The following is a 17,538-nucleotide window of genomic DNA, read 5'->3' as shown; positions in this document are numbered from 1 at the left end:
CACAAGAATGCTTTTTAGAATATTTAATGAAAATAATAGCAATTCTATTTATTGGATAAACAGTTTATACTAGAAAATATACAAAATGATTTATATGTGTGATTTCATTTAATTCATGCAACAACCCATTCACTAAATGCTCATATGTGAAGAAGCTGAGGCTTATAAGAGAGGATGGGTAACTTGTTCAATACTTGAAAAATGGACAAGTTGGGATGAGGAGCAGGTTTTTCTGCCTTCAACCCCATGCTCCTTAAGTCCATCTGGAAACCACGTATGGTTGTTACAGAAAATAATGTTGGTTGAAACATGTGTGTTCAGGGCCTGCATGGGCCTTTGGGCCAGTTCTCTTGCTTTGTCTGTCATTCTGAGCAGGCACTGTTCCTTTGGCCAAAGGGCATATAACTGCAGAAGGTGATGAAGTTTAGTTGTGCAGGCGGGGCATTCCCTGCATGCATATGAGATCACTCACAGTATAGGATGGAGCTGCAGGTGGGGAGACCAGATGATCCAGGGCCTGCTCTCTCCATGCTGCCACACTCCAGTGGAACTCCAATTCCATATCCTGAGAAAGAAAAAAACTCCCTGACTGCTGCCACTTAGGGGTTAGCCTGCCTAAAAGAGCTAGGCCATGGTTATCTGTTGAACATAAACAATTTCCTAGAATATCAAAATCAGACAATGTCACTAGGGGACAGTGATAAAGTGAATAAAAAGGGGCTCCTGGGTAGCACAGACTTTAAGCATCTGCCTTTGGCTCAGGGTATGATCCCAGCGTTCTGGGATCGAGCCCCACATCAGGCTCCTCTGCTAGGAGCCTGCTTCTTCCTCTCCCACTCCCCCTGCTTGTGTTCCCTCTCTCACTGGCTGTCTCTGTCAAATAAATAAATAAAATCTTTTAAAAAAAGTGAATAAAAAGATCACTACCTAATCATATCTGGACAAAAATGAAAACATGTGCAAATCACAAATTCTTTAAATGTCCTCCTCCCCCAATTATATGACTTCTTCCTCTTTACCACTTACAACTGTAGCCCTGCTCTGCTTCTTCCAGTTCTTAATGACAGTTAATAAGATACCACTTTGTGGCAGTACCATAATCACATAGCTCACCTTCCAAACCCCAATCACCTAGCACAAGCCCAAACCCAATCATAGCATACCCTAACATCTTCCCCGAGATGCCCTATTATTTCAATGGTGTGTGGCCAACCCTGGTGCGACAAAGACCCACAATCCTACTTTGTTTGGTGATAGGTGTCTTCTTGGTGGCCTTTGGCTGGTGGGCATGGGCAGTTGAGGCTGGCTTCCCAGATCTTTACAGAGATGTGATCTGACACAACAGCTCTCTCACTACTCTGAAGATACATTGTTCCTTCCCAAGTCTTTAGCAAATTCATTGTCTCTTTGACAGGCTTGGGTCTCATTTCTCCAGCATCTGAAGTTATTTGGAGTTATCTCCCTACTGGAGTATGAATATGTGTGTGCATGTGTGAGTTTGTTTTTAAATACAGAGTTGTGATGATCTATTGAATACTACTGAATAAGCATCATAAGGGTGGATAATCAACTGCAGGCTAGACTTCCTAATATATAGTACACATAACTATTCAGTATACTTAATATAAAGTGTACATAAGAGAATATAGTAACTGAGTATATTTTAAATTCAGTAAAGTTGTCCTATTTGATTAAATGACTTGGAAAACTAGTTGAATATTTGAATCATTGTGCTCTTTAATATATGCATAAGTGGGAGGCAGAAAAAAGATGGAGGAGGATGAGGGGACAGTATTTCAAATGGTCCCTGAATTGAGCTGGATACCTACCAGACCATTCTGAACACCCATGAAATCATCCTGAGATGTAAGAGGATATATCTGGATCTCTACAAACAGGATGCTCTGGTGGTTGGTCTCCAGGTATGAAGCAGGGAGCCATGATTCTGCGGGCAGATATCAGAAGATAAATAGAAGGGGGAGGAAGCCTCTGTGCTCTTGCACTGGGAAGACAAAAGCCTCCCACACTGGGGACCGGGCACAGATGTGCAGACTGGTAGCAGTAGGGAGAGGACTTTAGGACAGCCTCTCAGACTGAAACCTGGAGCTATGGATGGCATGCATGCAAACCAGGGGTGGCTTACAGTTTTAGAAAAACAAAGGGCAGAGAGGTGCCCAGCACTGGGAGAGACATCTGGGAGTGCTGCTGTGGGGTGAGCAACCCAGAAGACAGCAGTTCTTAGCAGCACACACAGAAATGCAGACAGTATGGGCTGGAGAGCTCAGTGAAGAACAGACTGTCATCTCTCTGTTCTGAGACAGAGGTTTGGATATGGTCATTTCTGCTCTGACTCTCAGAAGAGACAAGGAAAGCCACCAGGGAAGGCCTCCAGAGAACAAAAGCCCCAAGAAACTGATTTTCACTGAGCCCCCCCCACCCCCCCACCCCCACACACACACAGGGCAGGGCAACTCTGCCCAAACAGGGTTGCCTATGTAACAGTGTGGCAGGCATCTCCCGCAGAAGACAGGCTGGAAGAACAAGAGGCCAACAACCCTAAGGTCCCTATAAAACAGGTGCATCTTGCTTGGGTTGTGGTCAATACTTTGGATTCTATACATTCACTCAACTACCCCTCAATAGAATGACTAAGAGGAGGACCCCCCCAAAAAAAAGAAGCAGAGACTGTGGCCTCTGTCACAGAATTACTGGATATGGATATGACCAAGATGTCAGAAATAGACTTCAGAGTAACAATTACCAAGGCAATATCAGGTCTTGAGAAAAATATTAATGAAAATATAGAATCTCTAGGGCAGGAATGAGATCTAATCAGGCCAAACATGAAAATGCATCAATGAAATGCAGTCTAAACTGGATACTCTGACTGCCAGGGTAAATGAGGCAGAAGAATAAATTAGTGAGCTAGAGGATAAGATGATGGAAAAGAAGGAAACCGAAGTGGCATGGGAAAAACAGATTAAACCCAAGGGGTCGAACTGAGAGAGATTAGTGACTCGATGAAACTTTTCAATGTCAGAATTATTGGGATCCCTGAGAGGTGGGGAGAGAGAGAGGAATAGAAGATATATTTGAGCAAATTATAGCTGAGAACTTCCCTAATCTGGGGAAGGAAATAAGCATTTGTGTCCAAGAGGCAGAGAGGACCCCTCCCAAGATCAATGACAGCACACCTAGGCCACAACATATAATAGTACAATTCGCAAATCTTAAATCCAAGGAAACAATCTTGAAAGTGATGAGGGGAAGAGATTTCTTATGTACAGAGGGAGGAATATCAGAATAATGTCAGACCTATCCACAGAGACCTGGCAAGCCAGTAAGGGCTGATAAGACATATTCAGGATACTAAATGAGAAGAACATGCAGCCAAGGATACTTTATCCAGCAAGGCTTTCCTTCAGAATGGGTGGAGAGACAAGGAGCTTCCAAGATGGGCAGAAACTGAAAGAATATGTGACTACCATGCCGGCCCTGCAAGAAATATTAAGGGGGAGTTCTATAAAAGGAGAAAGACCCCCAACAGTGATATAAAACAGAAATTTACAGAGACAATCTATAGAAACAAGGACTTCACAGGCAACAGGATGACAATAAAATCATATCTTTCAAAAATCACTCAACATAAATGGCCTAAATGCTCCCATGAAATGTCACAGTGTTGCAGATTGGATAAAAAGACGTGACCCATCCATATGTTATCTACAAGAGACTCATTTTGAACCTAAAGATACATCCAGAAAGAAAGTTAAGGGATGGAGAACCATTTTTTCATGCCAAAGGACCTCAAAAGAAACATAGGGTAGCAATTGTCATATCAGACAAATTAGATTTTAAGCTAAAGACTATAGTAAGAGATACAGGACACTATACCATTCTTAAAGAGTCTAGCCAGCAAAAGGATCTAACAATTGTAAATATCTATGCCTCCAACATGGGAGCAGCCAGCTACCTAACCCAACTGTTAACCAAAATAAAGAGACATATTGATGATAATACCTTAATAGTAGGAGACCTCAACACTCCACTCAGCAATAGACAGATCATCTAAGCAGGAAATCAACAACAACAAAAAAATAAGTGCTTTTAATGACAAACTGGACCAGATGGACCTCATAGATATATACAGAACATTCCACTCTAAAACAAGAGAATACTCATTCTTCTTGAACACACATGGAACTTTCTCCATAATAGACCACATACTGGGTCACAAATCAGCTTTCAATCAATACCAAAAGAATGAGATTATTCCCTGTATTCTCAGACCACAATGCCTTGAAACTGGAACTCAATCACAAGAAAAAATTTGGAAAAAATTCAAACACTTGTAAACTAAAGACCATCCTGCTTAAGAATGTTTGGGTTAACCAGGAAATCCAAGAAGAACTTAAACAATTCATGGAAACCAATGAGAATGAAAACACATCAGTCCAAAACCTATGGAATCCTGCAAAGGTAGTCCTAAGGGGAAAATAGATAGCCATCCAAGTCTCCCTCAAACAAACAGAAAAATCCCGAATATGCAAACTAACTTTACACCTTAAAGAACTGGAGAAAGAACAATAAATAAAGCCTAAGCCACACATAAGAAGAGAAATAATTAAGATTAGACCAGAAATCAGTTAATTAGAAACCAGAAATACAGTAGAACAGATCAATGAAACTAGAAGCTGGTTCTTTGAGAGAATTAATAAGTTTGATAAACCTCTGACCAGACTTATCCAAAAGAATAGAGAAAGGACCCAAATTAATTTAATTATGAATGTAAGGGGAGAGATCACGACTAACACCAAGGAAACAGAAACAATTATTAGAAATTATTATCAACAACTATATGCCAATAAATTAAGCAAACTGGAAGAAATGGATGCCTTCCTGGAAACCTATAAACTACCAGGACTGAAACAGGAAGAAATTGTCAATCTGAATAGACCAATAACCAGTAATGAAATTGAAGCAGTGATTAAAGCCTCCCAAAAATAAGAGTCCAGGGCCAGATGGCTTCCCAGGGGAATTCTACCAAACATTCAAAAATAGAAACAGAAGGAAAACTTCCAAGCCATTCTATGAGGCCAGCATTCCCTTGATCCCAAAACCAGACAAAGACCCCATCAAAAAGGAGAATTACAGACCAATTTCCCTGAGGAGTATGGATGCCAAAATTCTCAATAAGATTCTAGCTAATACAATCCAACAGTACATTAAAGGACCCACCACAACCAGGTGGGATTCATCCCTGGGATGCAAGGGTGGTTCAACATTCATGAACCCATCAATGTCATAGAACACATTAATGAGAGAAGAGACAAGAACCATATGCCCTCCCAATTGATGCAGAAAAAGCATTTGACAAAATACAGCATCCTTTCCTGATTAAAACCCTTCAGCATGTAGGGATAGAAGGAACATCCCTCAATTTCATAAAAACCGTCTATGAAAAGCCCACAGCAAATATCATTCTCAATGGGGAAAAGCTGAGAACATTTTTGTTAAGATCAGGAACATGACAAAGATGCCCACTTTCTCCACTTTGTTCAACATAGTACTAGAAGTCCTAGACTCAGCAATCAGAAAACAAAAAGAAATAAAAGACATTCAAATTGGCAAAGAAGAAATCAAATTCTCTCTCTTTGCAGATGACATGATACTTTCTGTGGGAAACCCAAAAAACTCCACCCTCAAATTAGGAGAACTCATACAGCAATTCAGTAATGTGGCAGGATACAAAATCAATGCACAGAAATCAGTTGCTTTCATATACCCTCAAAATGTAACTGTAGGAAGAGAAATTAGGGAATCGATTCCATTTACAATAGCTCCAAAAACCATAAGATACCTTGGAATAAACCTAACCAAAGAGGTAGATGATCTATAGTCTAGAAACTACAGAACGCTTATGAAAGAAATTGAGGAAGACACAAAAAGATTAAAAAACATTCCATGCTCATGAATCAGAAGAATAAACTTTGTTAAAATGTCTATGCTGCCCAGAACAATCTATATTTTCAACACCATCCCAATCAAGATACCAATGCCATTTTTCAAAGTGCTGGAACAAACAATCCTAAAATTTGTATGGAATCAAGAAAGACCCCAAATCGCCAAGGAAATGTTGAAAAAGAAAAACAAAGCTGGGGGTATCGTGCTGCCTGATGTCAAACTATACTACAAAGCTGTGATCACCAAGACACCATGGTACTGGCACAAGAACAGACACATAGATCAATGGAACAGAATAGAGAGCCCAGATATGGGCCCTCATCTCTATGGTCAACTAATCTTTGACAAAGCAGGAAAAAATATCCAAAGAAAAAAAAGACAGTGTCTTCAATAAATGATGTTGGGAAAATTGGACAGTTCTATACAGAAGAATGAAACTCAACCATTCTCTCACACCATACACAAAGATAAACTCTAAATGGATGAAAGACCTCAATGTGAGACAGGAATCCATCCAAATCCTGGAGGAGAACATAGGCAGTAACCTCTTCAACATTGGCCACAGCAGCTTCTTTCAAGACATGTCTCCAAATGCAAGGGAAACAAAAGTGAAAATGAACTTTTGGGACTTCACCAAGATTAAAAAACAAAACAAAACAAAAACAAAAACAAAAAAACCCACCTTTTGCACAGCAAAGGAAATCATCCACAAAAGAAAGAGGCAACCCAGGGAATGGGAGAAGATATTTGCAAATGACACTGCTTGTATCCAAGATCTATAAAGAAATTCTCAGACTCAACATCCAAAAAACGAATAACCCAGTCAAAAAATGGGCAGAAGACATGAACAGACACTTCTTCAAAGAAGACATAAGAATGGCTAACAGACATGTGAAAAAATGCTCAACATCATTAGCCATCAGGGAATTTCAAATCAAAACCTCATTGAGATATTACCTTACACCACTTAGAATGGCCAAAATTGACAAGGCAAGAAACAACAGATGTTGATGAGGATGTGGAGAAAGGGGAACCCTCTTTTACTATTGGTGGGAATGCAAGCTGGTACAGCCACTCTGGGAAACAGTGTGGAGGTTCCTAAAAAAGTTAAAAATAGAGCTACCCTATGACTCAGCAATTGCACTAGTGGATATTTGCCCCAAAGTTACAGATGTAATGAAACAAAGGAGCACATGCATCCCAGTGTTCAAAGCAGCAATGTCCACAGTAGTCAAACTATGGAAGGAGTTGAGATGCCCTTCAACAAATAAATGGATAAATAAAATGTGGTTCGTATACACAATTGAATATTACTCAGCCATCAGAAAAGATGAATACTCACTATTTGCATCGACGTGCATAGAACTGGAGGAGATTATGCTAAGTGAAATAAGTCAAGCAGAGAAAGACAATTATCATATGGTTTCACTTACATGTGGATCATAAGGAATAGCACTGAGGACATTGGGAGAAGGAAGGGGAAAAATGAAGGAGGGGATCAGAGGGGGAGACGAACCATGAGAGACTATGTACTCCGGGAAACAAACTGAGGGTTTCAGAGGGGAGGGGTTTGGGGGATGGGTTAGCCCAGTGATGGGTATTAAGGAGGGCATGTATTTCATGGAGCACTGGGTGTTATATGCAAACAATGAATCATGGAACGCTATATGAAAAACTAATGATGTACTGTATGGTGACTAACATAATAAAATTAAAAAAAAATAACGTAGGCCTAAGTATAGTATTTTACTTACAAAATTAATACTTGCTAAAAATTACCTAGGCTTTCAAGGATTGAAGGTGACATTAAGCTAGATTAGAAGATAGGACAGAGAGTAGAAGCAATGAGCTTGGCTAATTATAACAGTATAGGCACAAAAGATGAAAGGAGGAGGAAATGAAAATAAATGTGGGTTTTACTGTTCTTAACTCAAGGCCTTTCCATTTCTATCTTTCTCCTTGACCCTAGAAGTCCCAATCTCCCACTGTGGTCCCACCATCCTGCTGTTTTTAGTTTTGTCTTGAATTGACTCTAGATCAGGAAATCAAGAGTAGACCAGATATTAAAGAGGGCAAGGTACTAAGTTAAGTGAGGAGCCTCAGCATCTCAGGAAAATCTATGCCCACTGGTGCATACTGCTATCCAGGCCCATTGATCCTAATGTATTAGTCTCATCTTAAAAGACCGGAGCAAGTCTTTCTCCCTGACTCTGTGCCTGTGTTCACTTGTGCCCTCTCCTGCCTCATCCCGGGTTGTACAGACCCACCTGCCCTCCCCCACTCCTTTTCTATGAAACTGCTCTGTCAGTGTGTCACCGAAGTAGAGGTCTGTCTTTGTTTCTTGCTGGTGAAAAAGTAGGAAAGCATTGTTCTATCCATCTATTGTGACCCACATTGGTTGTCCCCATACTTTATTACCTGTAATTTTCACTTTAGCAATTTATTATATTCTGTCTGTTGTGAAGAAACATTTTAATAGTGTAAAATAATTCTTTCAAGTTTCACAGGAAGAGTAGTATGGCCGGCAGAAAACTGGCCCCCAAAGATGTCCACATCCTAATCCCCAGAGCTTGTGAATACGTTACTTCACATGGCAAGAGGAACTTTGAAGATATGACTGAGTCAAGGGTCTTGACATGGGGGACTCTCCTGGATTTTTGTGTGGGTTCAGGGTAATCAGAAGTGTCCTCCGACTTGAGAGAAAGAGACAGAAGCAGAAGAGAGTTGTGTGAGACCTGGAAGCAACCATGAGCCAAGGAGTGTGGGTGGCCTTCAGAAGCTGCAAAGGCAAGGAATAGGTTCTCTCCTAAGACTCCAGAAGGAATGCAGCCTTGCTGACACTTTTACGTTAGCACAGTGATATCCATTTTGGACTTCTGACCTCCAGAACTGTAAAGAATAAATTTGTGGTAATTTGTTATATATATATGGAACTAATACAGGCAGTGAAGTGTTTCTTTTTTTTTTTCAAGTGGGGATTTATTATAATATTGGTAAGTGGGACTTCCTCATATCGGGGAATTAGTTAGAAACATTTTTGAGCTTTCAAAGTGAGACCTGGATCTCAATATGTTTATAATCTGATGAGAGAGAGAAAAATACATCAACAGAGATGTATAGCAAAAGCACTTAAAGATTGGAGTTATGATAGCAGAGGAGTAGGGGGACCCTAAGCTTGGCTCATTCCTGGAATTCAGCTAGATAAATATCAAATCACTCTGAACACCCAAGAACTCAATCTGAGGACTGAGAGAACAAAATTTCAAGTCTGCAAGTAGAATTGTGGAAGATAGGAGCTGCAGAGAGTTGATCTGGGGGAGATAAGAAATGCAGGTGTTGTGGAGGGGAGGGAGCCCTGCTTATGGGGACTATCCCAAGATATTATAAGCAGCAGAATGCAAATTCTGAAGTGTTAGAATTCTTCCCACCACTGGGGTCATGTCTGGCTTGGGGTGCTCCTGTGGGGAAGAAGGGCAGACACCTGGGAACAGACAGCATGGCCTAGGATCTCCTGGGTTGCACAGGGAGAAACAGTTCCATGCTTGGAGTGCATTTGGGAGTAGTGGCAAGGTGTCTCCTGGGACAGAAGAATGTGTGACACCAATGTGCTGCACTGTTCCCAGGCACTGAAGCAGGGACAACTGCTGAAGGCAGTGAATCTTGGTGCTGGCTTTCTGTTCTACTTTGCCATAAACTTGGAACTGCTGTGCATTCATACAACTGTTTTCCTGGGACAGACTGGCAAATGGCAAAAGTACATGAGACCCTCCCCCAGATGATCTGCATGAGGCCATGCTATGGAAGTCCCTAAAATTTGAAGTTTATAAACCCAGCCACCCACCTGAGATAAAATACGGGAGTACTGTGCCTCCAGGCAGGTGGATAGCTCAGACACAGGCAAGGTGAAAGCAGGGATCTGATGGAAGCTGGGGACACAACAGGGGTGAATTTTTGCTCTTCTGTGAGGGCTTCCTGGAGTAGCAAGTGCCAGCTCTCTGCTACAGGGACAACACCATTTTGCCCCCTGCTCATCATCACTGAAAAACTTCAGTGAGTGAGCTAAAAGTCACCACCAAGTGGAGACCAAAGCCACCTAAGCTAAACCCCACTCCCTATGCCCTGTAGGTGCATCTCTTTGAGGGCAAGTCAGACTGAGTATCAGTGCAACATGCCCTTCCCCCAGAAGGCCAGCACAAACCCCTCACACACACCTAGTCTACTGATCATAGAGTGCTACAAAGCTTCCACTCTGGGGGAACTAAGATCTAGCTTCCTTTATATTTTTATTTTTTAATTTTTAAATATTGTTTAATTATAAATAATTTTATAAATTATGTTATAAATTGAAATTATAAATAACTTTATATATATTACTTTTATTTTTTGGACCTACCTACTTTTCCTTTTACTTTTTTAAAGATTTGTTTATTTTTTTGAGAGGGAGAGAGAGAGTTCATGGGCAGAGGAAGAGGGGGAGGGAGGGAAGCAGACTCTGCTAAGTGTGGGCCACAGTGCAGGGCTCGATCTCATGACCTTGCAAGAAAATCCTTCAAGGAACAAAAGGCATATAGAGCAAACCATAGCAGATTACTTAGCTTGGCCCCCAGGGCAAATACACTTGAGAATCAAAGCAACGGGCTTCCCCAGATGAGCAAGAACATCCAGCCAAAACCAAGTTTACCAATCAATGAGAACTGCAAAACCACAGCACCAGGGGAATACAACACATAGAATTCATGGATTCTCTGAATGATTCCTTAGTCTTTCTACATACTTTTAAAAATTATTTCTCATTCTTTTGTCAGCCAATCTCTTATGTTATCAACTTTTTTTTATTAAATTCAATTAGACAACATATACTTCACCATTAGTCTTTGACTTAGTGTTCAATGATTCATCAGTTGCATGCAACACCCAGTGCTCTTCACATCACGTGCCCTCCCTAATGCCCATCTCCCGTTACCCCATCCCCCACACCCTCCATTCTGCAACCCTCCATTTGTTTACCAGAGTCAAGAGTCTCATATGGGGGGAGCCTGGGTAGTGCAGTTGTTAAGCATCTGCCTTCGGCTCAGGGCGTGATCCCAGTGTTCCGGGATCGAGTCCCACGTCGGGCTCCTCCGCTGGGAGCCTGCTTCTTCCTCTCCCACTTCCCTGCTGTGTTCCCTCTCTTGCTGGCTGTCTCTCTGTCACATAAATAAATAAAATCTTTAAAAAAAAAGAGTCTCATATGGTTTGTCTTCCTCTATGATTTCTTCCCATTCAGTTTTTCCTCCCTTCCACTATGGTCCTCCTTATATTTCACATATGAGTGAAACCATATGATAACTGTGTTTCTCTGATTGACATATTTCACTTAGCATAATCTCATCCAGGTCCATCCATGTTGATGCAAATGGTAGGTATTCATCTTTCCTGATGGCTGAGTAATATCCCATTGTGTATATGAACCACATCCTCTTTATCCATTCATCTGTTGAGGGGCATCTCGGCTCCTTCCACGGTTTGGCTATTGTGGACATTGCTGCTATGAACATTGGGGTGCATGTGGCCCTTCTTTTCACTACATCTGTATCTTTGGGGCAAATACCCACTAGTGCAATTGCTGGGTCATAGGGTTGTTCTATTTTTAACTTTTTTAGGAACCTCCACACTGTTTCCCAGAGTGGCTGTACCAGCTTGCATTCCTACTAGCAGTGTACGAGGGTTCCCGTTTCTCCACATCCTCACCAATATTTGCTGCTTCCCGTCTTGTTAATTTTGGCCATTTTAACTGGCATAAGGTGGTATCTCATTGTGGTTTTGATTTATTATTTCCCTGATGGCAAGTGATGTGGAGCATTTTTTCATATGTTTGTTGGCCATTTGTATGTCTTCTTTGGAGAAGTGTCTGTTCATGTCTTCTGCCCATTTTTTGACTGTGTTCTTTGTTTTTTGTGTGTTGAGTCTGAGAAGTTCTTTATAGATCTTGGATACAAGCCCTTTATCTGTAGTGTCATTTGCAAATATCTTCTGCCATTCTGTAGGTTGCTTTTTGACTGTTTCTTTTGCTGTACAGAAGCTTTTTATCTTGACGAAGTCCCAAGAGTTCATTTTCACTTGTGTTTCCCTTGCCTTTAGAGATGCGTCTCACCAAAAAGTTGCTTTGTCCAAGGTTGAAGAGGTTACTGCCTCTGTTATTTTCCAGGATTTTAATGGATTCCTGTCTCACATTGAGGTCTTTCATCCATTTAGAGTTTATCTTTGCGTGTGGTGTAAGCGAAGGTTTGAGTTTCATTCTTCTGTATGTAGCTGTCCAATTTTCCCAGCAAAATTTATTGAAGAGACTGTCTTTTTAACCATTGGGTGTTCATTTCAGCTTTGTCAAAGATTAGTTGACCATAGAGTTGAGGGTCCATATCTGGGCTCTCTATTCTCTTCCATTGGTCTATGTGTCTGTTTTTGTGCCAGTACCATGCTGTCTGGATGATCACAGCTTTGAAATATAGCTCAAGGTCAGGCGTTGTGATGCCCCCAGCTTGTTTGTTTGTTTGTTTGTTCGTTTGTTTCAACATTCCCTGGGAATTCGGGCTCCTTTGTGCTTCCATACAAATTTTGGGATTATTTGTTCCAGCTCTGTGAAAAATGTCGATGGTATTTTGATAGGGATTGCATTGAAAGTGTAGATTTCTCTGGGTGGCATAGAGATTTTAACGATGTTTATTCTTCCAATCCATGAGCATGGAATGTTTTTCATTTGTGTCTTCCTCAGTTTCCTTTATAAGTGTTCTGTAGTTTCTTTTTTTTTTTTTTAAGATTTTATTTATTTACTTGACAGAGATAGAGACAGCCAGTGAGAGAGGAAACACAAGCAGGGGGAGTGGGAGAGGAAGAAGCAGGCTCATAGTGGAAGAGCCTGATGTGGGGCTCGATCCCAGAACGCCGGGATCACGCCCTGAGCCGAAGGCAGACACTTAACTGCTGTGCCACCCAGGCGCCCTTGTTCTGTAGTTTCTAAAGTACAGATCTTTTACCTCTTTGGTTAGGTTTATTCCTAGGTATCTCATGATTGTGGTGCAATTGTGAATGGGGAACATTCCTAATTTCTCTTTCTTCAGTCTCATTGTTAGGGTATAGAAAGGCAACTGATTTCTGTGCATTGATTTTGCATCCTGCCATGTTGCTGAATTGCTGAATAAGTTCTAGCAATTTTGGGATGGAGTCTTTTGAATTGTCCATGTAAAGTATCATGTCATCTGTGAAGAGAGAGAGTTTGACTTTTTCCTGGCCAATTTGAAAGTTTTTTGTCTTTTTGTTCCCTGATTGCTGATGCTAAGACTTCTAGTACTATGTTGAACAACAGTGGCAAAAGTGGGCATTCCTGTCATGTTCCTAATCTTAAGGGAAAATCTCTCATCTTTTCCCATTGAGAATGATATTCACGTGGTCTTTTCATAAATGGCTTTAATCATGTTGAGGCATGTTCCCACTATCCCTATACGATGAGGAGTTTTAATCAGAAAAGGATGCTGTATTTTGTCAGAGGCTTTCTCTGCATCTATTGAGAGGATTATAGGGTTCTTGTCCCTTCTTTTCTTAATGTGCTCTATCACATTGATTGATTTGCAAATGTTGAACCACAATGCAGCCCAGGAATAAATCCCACCTGGTCTTGGTGAATAATTCCTTTAATGTACTGTTGGATCCTAGTGGCTAGGATCTTGTTGAGTATTTTGGCATCCATGTTCGTCAGAGATACTGGTCTGTAATTCTCCTTTTTGATGGAGTCTTTGTCTGGTTTTGAGATAAAGGTAATGCTGGCCTCATAGAACGAGTTTGGAAGTTTTCCTTCCATTTCATTTTTGGAAAGGGCTTCAGTAGAGTAGGTATGATTTCTTCTTTAACTGTTTGCCATCTGGCCCTGGACTCTTGTTTTTTGGTAGGTTTTTCATTACTGCTTCAATTTCATTACTGGTTATTGGTATATGCAGATTGTCTACTTCCTGTTTCAGTCTTGGTAGTTTATAAGTATCATGGAAGCATCCATTTCTTTCAGATAGCCTAGTTTGTGGGCATATTGCTGCTGGTAATAAGTTCTAACAATGGTCTCAATTTCCTTGGTATTAGGCATGATCTCCCCCCTTTCATTCGTGATTTTATTAATTTGAGTCCTTTCTCCTTCTTTTGGATAAGTCTGGCCAGAGCTTAATCAAACTTATTAATTCTTTCAAAGAACCAGCTTCTAGTTTCTTTGATCTGTTCTACTGTTTTTCGGGTTTCTAATTCATTGATTTCTGCTCTAATCTATACTATTTCTCTTCTCTTGCTTGGTTTGGGCTTTTTTTGCTGTTATTTCTCCAGGTCCTTTGGGTGTAAAGTAAACTTGCGTATTTGGGATTTTTCTAGTTTTTTGAGAGAGGCTTGAATGGCTATGAACTTCCCCTTTACAGTATCCCATAGGTTTTGAACCAATGTGTTTTCATTCTCCTTAGTTTCAGTGAATTGTTCAAGTTCTTCTTTAATTTCCAGCTTGACCCATTCACACTTTAGCAGAATGCTCTTTGACCGACAGGTGTTTAAGTTCCCTCCAAATTTCTTCTTGTGACCGAGTTCCATTTTCAAAGTCTCATGGTCTGAAAGTATGCAGAGAATAATCTCAACCTTTTGGTATCGGTTGAGACCTGATATGTGACCCAGTATGGCCTATTCTGGAGAAAGTTCCATGTGCACTCGAGAGGAATGAGCATTCTGTTGTTTTAGTATAGAATGTCCTGTATATATCTCTGAAGTCTATCTAGTACAATGTGTCACTCAAAGATCTTGTTTCTTTTTTGACCTTTTGCTTAGATGATATGTCCATTGCTGTGAGTGTGGCATGAAGTCTCCTAGTATTAATGTATTATTATCAATATATTTCTTTATTTTGGTTATCAATTGGTTTATTTAATTAGCTCCTCCCTTGTTGGCAGCATAGATATTTAAAATTGTTAGATCCTTTTGTTGGCTACACCCTTTAAGTATGATATAGTATCCCTCTCCATCTCTTACTACAGTCTTTGGCTTAAAATCTAATTTGTCCAATAGGAGGATTGCTGCCCCAGCTATCCTTTGAGGTCCATTAGCATGATAAATTGTTCTCCATCCCTTCACTTTCAATCTGGAGGTGTCTTTAGCTTCAAAATGCATCTCTTGTAGACAGCATATGAATTGGTCCTGCTTTTGGGGGGGGGGTTCCAATCTGATACCCTGTGTCTTTTGATTGGAACATTTAGCCCATTTACATTAAGAGCAACTATTGAAAGATATACATTTAGTGCCGTTGTATTGCCTGTAAAATCCCTGAAGAGTTTTCCATAGATTGATTGTTACTTTCTGGCTACTGTCACTCTTGGGGTCTCTCCTTGCTTCCAGGATCCGCCTTAATATTTCTTACAGGCTTAGCTTGGTAGTCACATATTCTTTCAGGTTCTGTCTGTCCCGAAAACTCTTTATGTCTCCTTCCATTCTGAATGATAGCCTTGCTGGATAAAGTATCTTGGCTGCATGATCCTCTCATATACTACCCTGAATGTATCTTGCCAGCACTTTCTGGCCTGCCAGGTTTCTGTGGATAGGTCTGATGTTATTCTGATGTTCCTCCCTCCATACGTAAGGAATTTCCTCTCCCTAGCTATGCTCAGGATAGTTTCTTTGGCTCTACAATTTGCAATCTTCACTATTATATGTTGGAGTGTTGATCTATTTTTATTGATATTGGGAGGGATCTTCTCTGCACCTTAGGCATGAATGCTTACCCACATTATGCAAGTTCTCAGGTAAGATTTGCTCAAATATACTTTCTAGCCCTCTCCCTCTTTCCACCCCCTCTAGGATCCTGATGATTTTGACATTGGCCCTTTCATTGCATCATTAAATTCTCTAAGCCTCTCTTCATTGGCTATGAGTTGTTTTTCTTTCTTTTCCTCACCTTCCTTCCTCTCCATCAGCCTGTCCTCTAGATCACTTATTTTCTCTTCTGCCTTATTGACCCTAGCTGTTAGAGCATCAAATTTAGACTGCATCTCATTCAAAGCATTTTTACATTTGCCTGATTAATCTCATTTCTACACTTGGAGATTCTGTATTGTCATGTATGCTTTTTTCAAGCCTAGCTATTAACTTTATAATTGCTATCCTGAATTCTATCTCTGACATTTTGCTTATATCCATATCCATTATCTCTGTGGCAGAGGACATTGCCTCTGGTTCTTTACTTTTTTTTCTTCTTCTATCATTATTTATAAAATTTATTTTCATTTCTTTTTGCTTTTTCATCATTATGTTCAGTTAACCACTGTATAGTACCTCATTAGTTTTTGTTGTAATATTCAATGATACATTAATTATGTATAATACCCAGTGCACATTACAACACATCCCCTCCTTAATACCCATCACCCTGTTACCTCTTCCCCCACCCCCTCCCTTCTGAGACCCTCAATTTGTTTCCCGGGGTCCATAGTCTCTAATGGTTCATCTCCCCCTCTGATTTCTCCCCCTTCAGATTTCCCTACTTCCCCCGTAGTCCTCCATGCTATTGCTTATATTCCATAAATGAGTGGAACCATATGATAATTGTCTTTCTGTACTTGACTTACTTCAATAAGCATAATCCCCTCCAGTTCCATCTATGTCAATCCAAATTGTTGCATTGGTTGTCAAAGCAAATGGTTGCTTTCTGATGGCTGAATAATATTCCATTGTATATATGTACCACATCTTTATCCATTCATCTGTTGAAGGGCATCTTTGCTCCTTCCACAGTTTGGTTATTGTGGACATTACTGCTATGAACATCGGGGTGCACGTGCCCCTTCTTTTCACTACATCTGTATCTTTGGGGTAAATACCTGGTAGTGCAATTGTTGGGTTGTAGGTTAGCTCTATTTTAACATCTTGAGGAACATCCATAGGGTTTTCCAGAATGGCTGAAACACCTTGCATTTTCACCAACAGTCTAAGAGGGTTCGCCTTTCTCCCCATCCTTGCCAACGTTTGTTGTTTCCTGCCTTGTTAATTTTTGTCATTCTAATTGGTGTAAGGTTGTATCTCATTTTGGTTTTGATTTGAATTTCCCTGATGGCTAATGATGTTGAGCATTTTTTCACATGTCTGTTAGCCATTCGTATGTCTTTTTCAAAGAAGTGTCTGTTCGTGTTTTCTTTCCATTTTTTGACTGGGTCATTTTTTTTTTTTTTTGAGTGTTGAGTTTGAGGAGTTCTTTAGTGATCTTGGACAGCAGCCCTTTACCAGTAGTGTCATTTGCAAATATCTTCTCCCATTCCGTGGGTTGCCTCTTAGGTTTTTTTTTTTTTTTTTTTTTTGATGGTTTCCTTTGCTGTGCAGAGGTTTTTATCTTGATGAATTCCCAAAAGTTCATTTTGGCTTTTGTTTCCCTTGCCTTTAGAGACATGTCTTGGAAGAAGTTATTGTGGCCGATGTCGAAGAGGTTATGGTCTATGTTCTTCTCTAGTATTTTGTTGGATTTCTGTCTCACATTGAGGTCGTTCATCCATTTTGAGTTTATCTTTGTGTATGGTGCAAAGGAAATGGTCC

Source organism: Ursus maritimus, unplaced genomic scaffold, assembly GCF_017311325.1.
Source record: "Ursus maritimus isolate PB19 unplaced genomic scaffold, ASM1731132v1 scaffold_33, whole genome shotgun sequence".
NCBI lineage: Eukaryota > Metazoa > Chordata > Mammalia > Carnivora > Ursidae > Ursus > Ursus maritimus.
This window is presented reverse-complemented; position numbering follows the sequence as displayed.